The 6,000-nt window shown below is 40.6% G+C and overlaps 1 protein-coding gene across 1 annotated transcript in view; it reads right to left on the reverse strand.

Annotated features, from left to right (window-relative positions):
* The window catches only part of LOC129815133 (polyhomeotic-like protein 2), a 50,555-nt gene extending 48,623 nt beyond the window's left edge, over positions 1–1,932 (reverse strand). The window contains exon 1 of the mRNA XM_055868534.1: positions 1,772–1,932. The gene's annotated coding sequence lies outside the window, so the exon portion shown is untranslated. The remainder of the gene's footprint in view (positions 1–1,771) is intronic.
* Positions 1,933–6,000: the final 4,068 nt, after the last annotated feature.

Below are 6,000 nucleotides of genomic sequence, written 5' to 3' on the forward strand. Positions count from 1 at the left end.
TTCCCTCAGTGGACTAGTTACAGTTTTGACTTAAAATCGTCTAGAAAATCTATGGCATGACTTGAAAATGGCTGTCTAGCAATGATCACAAGCAACATGACAGAGCTGGAAGAATTGTAAAAAAAAAAAAAATGTATAAGATGCAAATATAGTGTGTTAATGATTGAGAAAAAATATGTTGTCCATTTTGATTTCAGGCTGTAAAAAAAAAGTGGAATAAGTCAAGGGGTATGAATGCTTTCTGAAGGCACAGTATGTAATATGCACATACACAAACATACACATTGTACTGAGTTGTGGGGTAGTCATGTAGCCTATCTTGTTGGTCTCATTTGGGTCACTGAAAGAGCCACGGGCACTATAACTAGCCTGTTTATACAATGAACATTCAGACTAGAGGTCTACATGGATCCACCTGTACCCGAACACTCAAGAACCGATCCAGGACCCATGGGGGTCTGGATCCAGAATTTGAAATAAATGTCACGGGTCAGATCTGATTGTCACCTGTCACGGGAATGTGTAATTTTAACTGACTTGTCCGGAAGGACCACTACAGATCCGAACATGACTTCTGCAAGAAAGAAAGAGTATAATTTATGCTGCTACTTGTTGTTGGTCAATCATAAGTTACCAAAGCGGCAATAGGCTACAGTCATAGAGCCTCCGTGTGGGGCAAAAGTTAGAAGATATCTAATCAGTAAATTAAAGAAGGGTAGGCAACAATGACCAAGAGCCAAAAGGTAGGCTGCTACTTTATATTCTGAATGGAGATGTGGTTTGTAACTGTAGGACGAGAATGGGCATGCAGCTTCAATTAGCCTAGCTAGCTAGCTTCTCCCGGTTTCATGCAGGCAAGACCAGTAGTAATGTTAATCATATTGGCTGATACATAACCTAGCTATGGCAGCTATTAGTCTACTATGGCGCAAGTGTGCTTGGTTTGTTGCCTTCGCTCCCTCTCTCCTCCCAGTGTCACTTGCTCACACTCACAGTAGCCTACGCACAGCACAGCCCCCGCTAAGAGCGCCACCTCGCTCTACCTCATGCTTTACAACTCCAGTTAATAAACCATCTTCAAAATTGACTTTTCTGCTGCTTCCTTCACTCGGATCGAAACGGGTCTGACAAGGTCTGGTTGTCATTGGGTCCGTTAGGGAACGGGTCTCTATATTAAAAAATTATACATTTATGCATATGGGGTCGGGATGGGAAAGCCCCAGGTCCATTTCGCAACGGGTCCAAAACTAAGGCCTCTAATTCAGACATGCTGCACTTGTCAAAATAACCAACCCTTCCCCCTCACGACCTTGGGTTCGTGACTCAAGGGACACGGTCTCAAAAGGCACCAACCTATCCCCTCCAAAAGTGTCCAGGGAGGGAGCGTTGTGTTCGTAGATGTGCAGCCCATGCAAAGGTGCATGCAAGAGCTGAGCACCAGCTAACTGATCCTTGCATCTGTTTTTTAAAACCAATTCCTTGTTTAATCTAATCCACAAAATAGTTCCGTGTAGGCCTTCTAACTGATGTGTGTTCCTGTTTTTTTGCACGCATGCACTGAAGTTCCTCTTGTCTAGCTAGCTAGTAGCTACTAATGTTAGCCAGCCAGCTCTGTCAGTCAGACACGGAAGGTTGCTGTCAGCTCAAAAAAGGTCCCTCCCGACTAGCATGCACATGCTCAGACAAACACGGTCATTGACCGCAGAAGTACAACTAGAAGACCGAGGCCAAGAACGACCTTTCATAACAAAATAAAATGTTGTTGCCATACCTTCCACGAAATCCTTGTACTTCCCTGCTTGGAAATACTCTCGTGCTTCTTTCCTGCTATTCTAGCTACACCATTACTGGATATTGTTGAATATGATACACTTGGAATAAACCAGCGCGAGTGGAGGAGCAGGGGTGTGAGGAAAAAAATCTATGCATTAGCGTTCCGAAATAGAACATGTGACATGTATTCACCCAATGGACATAACGTGTACCTCTTTGGCACTCCCCCTTCCCTTTCAGACCCGGTCCCTCCAGGACCCTTCCATGCGCCTGTCAAATCGGTACTACGGAACCTGTCATGGTCTCCATAGCAACACATAGGGATTTAACCCTTGTCAGGTTTTTATTGGCTCGTGCCTTTATATTGGTAGCTATGTAGACAGCGCAGTGTTTGAAAATACCGTATGATCAAAAAGAAAGGGAGAGCAAAAAAGAAAATAATGTTGCATTGTTACATATCTCATCTAATGAGGTCAGCATCAATTCTGAAAAAATATGTCAAAATTGGCATTTTCAAAATGATCATATAAAACCACACTTACATGCGAACTGCTATTGTCTTCCACTAAATTATGGCAATACTCGCCCAAGGTAGAATTCAGGGGTGGGGGAAGGGTTGCAACCCCATGTTATATGTCAGAGGGTAGGGGCTGCAATGCATGCAAATGTATTCAAATGTCAGGGCTATCATAAATACAGTGCATGAAAAAAATGCACTAGGCTTTGTGGCTCTGGGGCAATGTTGATTGGTCACAGATGTAATAGTCCATATGTGGCCATAAAATGTCATTTATTTTGGGAAACCTCATTATGGGGCATGTGTGGCACAGAACCTTATCCTTGACCTCAGGGGGCTGTGTACCATCAGACACCTATTTGAAGCCTCAGTGAGCTTGAACAGTTGCCAGATTTTCCATAATTTTTCTCTCATTAACCCAAACAACATTTCTGAATCTCATTTTCTATTCATCACCCTCCCTCATGCAAGCTACTGCTAAAAGTAACATGTATTATAGTCAGCTTCAGAACAGCAAGTATTGTACATGATCATTGTGTATGTGTGTTACATCTCCAAGGGACAGACAGGCTATTTCTCAAAATCTAAAATGTTCTAAAGATGTAATTTTCTACCTTTCTTAAAAATGAATCAAAGCCTTATCCATCAACTTTTAATCATGGGGCTGAGGCAAAATTTTGACCTATGATAATAATATGAACATAGACTAGATGAGTTGCTCATGTTTCAGGGAGCCCCTCTTGTGTTTCCTGTAACATGAGGAGGAAGTGTATTCATTGGCTTGCAAATGATGAATAATTTATCAGAATATGACTTATTTGGTTGGACCATGAGTTAATTATCTGCTCTTTCATAGCCCCCTTGATACCCAGCTCCCAGAACCTTCATAGACGGGATGTTCCAGTATTATTCCCAAAAGACTCGTTATTATGAGCTGAAAAGTCAAGCAGCAGGATAATGCAAAAGAATACGGTATCTCAAATTAACCATGATGAGGTGTTTTCAATACACCATTCTGGTTGACTAGAGTGAGTCTCAAAACTCATGTTTACACCATATCATGAACAATAATGGAGTGTGTATTATTCATGAGAATCATAATGAAATATTAATGATGGCTCCCTCAGTGGCATGTAGCCTAACGGTTAAGAGCGTTGGGCCAGTAACCGAAAGGTCTCTGGTTCGAAACCCTGAGCCGGCAAGGTGAAAGAAATCTGCTGTTCTGCCCTTGAGCGAGGCAGTTAACCCTGAACAACAACTGCTACCCGTATATAGGTAGTCCTAGATCTGAAATGGATGTATTTATATATACTGTTGTGAGTAGAAGAGTTAGAATAACATGTTATAATAATAAAACATTTAAAAAATGTACAGATTCTGTGTTGTGGTGCTGTTGTTGACCAGATGTGAGGAGTTCTTAGAGAATGGACTCATTGCATATGGAATGAGCTGCAGCAAGGATCACACAGTCTCTCTAATCAAAATAATACAGCCACCTGCTGGTGGAAAAATAAGCTGCATTAATCAGGATGTAGTACCCTATCTCTACAATGATTACATTAAATCTACATGGAACACATAACCAAACAAAATCAGAAATAAAAATCAACATAATACAAACAAAATGTGATAAAAATGGCTGAAGATAGTGTGCATCAGAGATGAGCTATGAAGTCTTAAAATACCATCTTTGAGGCACACTATCTTCAGTCTGCTCTCACAGATTTGAGAGGTGGCCTAGTTGTTAATTCAATTAATAAACCTGAGATACTTACTGCCACAGGTTCACTGAATGGCCTTGTATATAGTGAAAATGGCTGAAACCCCATAATGGGCTGATGGTCTCCCTGAAAAGCTAACAGCTTCATAGCATTAGTGCGTCAGGTGATGAGAAGAGAGGAGAGAAAGAGGGACTCTTGTAGATAAGTGAGTCATCTGTGGAAGGCTGGGACTGACTGACATTCGCTAACTTTCTTTTTCCTCTCTTTGTCTCTCTTTTCCCACCAGGATCATATATTCAGAAGACTGTTTCAGTATTCTCCTATAACAGATGGTCTTTCTGTTGTATTTATTGTTATGGTAACAGAGACTTGAGGATGACTGTTATCAATGGGGTTAAACAGATGCAGATCATCTCCACCGAGAAAACAGCCTTGGTGAAGGGGCCATATGTTACTGAGGTAAGCGCCTCCTTATTTCATTGTGCAACGGTAGGCCATTTATACTTATACTTTTGTCAATGTAGGCTACTTATATTCCAATATAGGGTAGATAGACCTTTAGGAACTGGTTAGTTTAATGGAACTTGTTACTTTAAAGTGAATATCTTTCAACTTCGATTTTGCACTCCCTTGTATTATAGTGCAGTAGCTAAAGGGTGACGCATGAGTGATGAGTGATGAGTGATGCGCATGAGTGTCAAATAGATCAGTGTGACAAAAGAAAAGCTGGAGAAATTCATTAAAAAATATTTCTGTGGTAGTGTAAGAATCCGGAAACAAAGTACAGCCCTACACTGTGTTGATAGGAGAGAGTCAATGATGAGGGACAAGGCTTGCATTCCTGTAATAAGATAATTGTTTGGTATGAAAACAGAAATAATGTGCTGTATGTATAGTACATACCAGACTTATTTGACTGGTTAGTATAGGTTATAACTGTAACAGAAGTTGACATGGGCGTGTAAAAACAATTGGCCTGAACTCACTGTGAGGTCTGCTAGTCAGAATTCCACTCTGGCCGTGCCAGTCAGTTTGACATGTCTGTTGGTCACTGTACATCACCAATCAAACTAAAATGGGTCACATATCACAGAGGGCAGTGCTGCCCTCATAGTATATCTATTTTGGCTCTGCAGGTTACCCCAGAGTAAGCTCCTGCTCTCACCTGGCAATGTGTTGCAGACAGTAATCTTGTCTGGCATGGAGGGTCAAGGTTGCTACTGAATGTCCAGCTACATGGCCATGTCATAGAGCCTGTAAATATACAGCATTTACAAGTTAGTCCTTATAGAAATAGACCTATAAACTTAATATCTTATTCTATTAATGTATCAAAACTGCTGAACTCCATCACTATGCTATTACAACGCAATTACTAAATTATATGTAATAACATGTTAATGCAATGTTGTTAGCTACCAAACTGGATGTGATTATTGTGATTATTATGACTTTGCCATTGTAATTGTTAGTAAGCTTGTGTAGTCTAAAATGAATCTCTGATCATATGCTCACATTTGTTTTTTTGTATGCTGTTCTTTGTATGCCATTTTTATATTTGAGAATTAACCAATGATATTAGGCCACACTTGGCCATGATTACAGACACCTGTGTGTCTTTTGACAATATATAAACGAGTCATCCCGCAGTGTTTGTGATTATACCCTGATGAAGACAGCTTGGCTGTCGAAACGTTGGATATTACATTTTTGCATCTGAGCTCCTAGAGTGTGCGGCTCTCCTTTATTTTCAAATGCAATGTTGTTAGCTACCAAACTGGATGATGATGAATGTAATTTTGATGATGACCATAAGTAATGATGATTATGGACATGACAGGGCTCTGCATTCTATCAAGAAAATGAACAACAGTCTGAGTAACATCACAACATTATATTATTTCACGACACTAAGGTTTGAAGTTGCATGGCAGCTGAGGGCTACCACTACATGACAAACGATCAATCATCGCGCCTGTAAAATATGGC

The sequence above is a fragment of the Salvelinus fontinalis genome, chromosome 18, assembly GCF_029448725.1.
Source record: "Salvelinus fontinalis isolate EN_2023a chromosome 18, ASM2944872v1, whole genome shotgun sequence".
NCBI lineage: Eukaryota > Metazoa > Chordata > Actinopteri > Salmoniformes > Salmonidae > Salvelinus > Salvelinus fontinalis.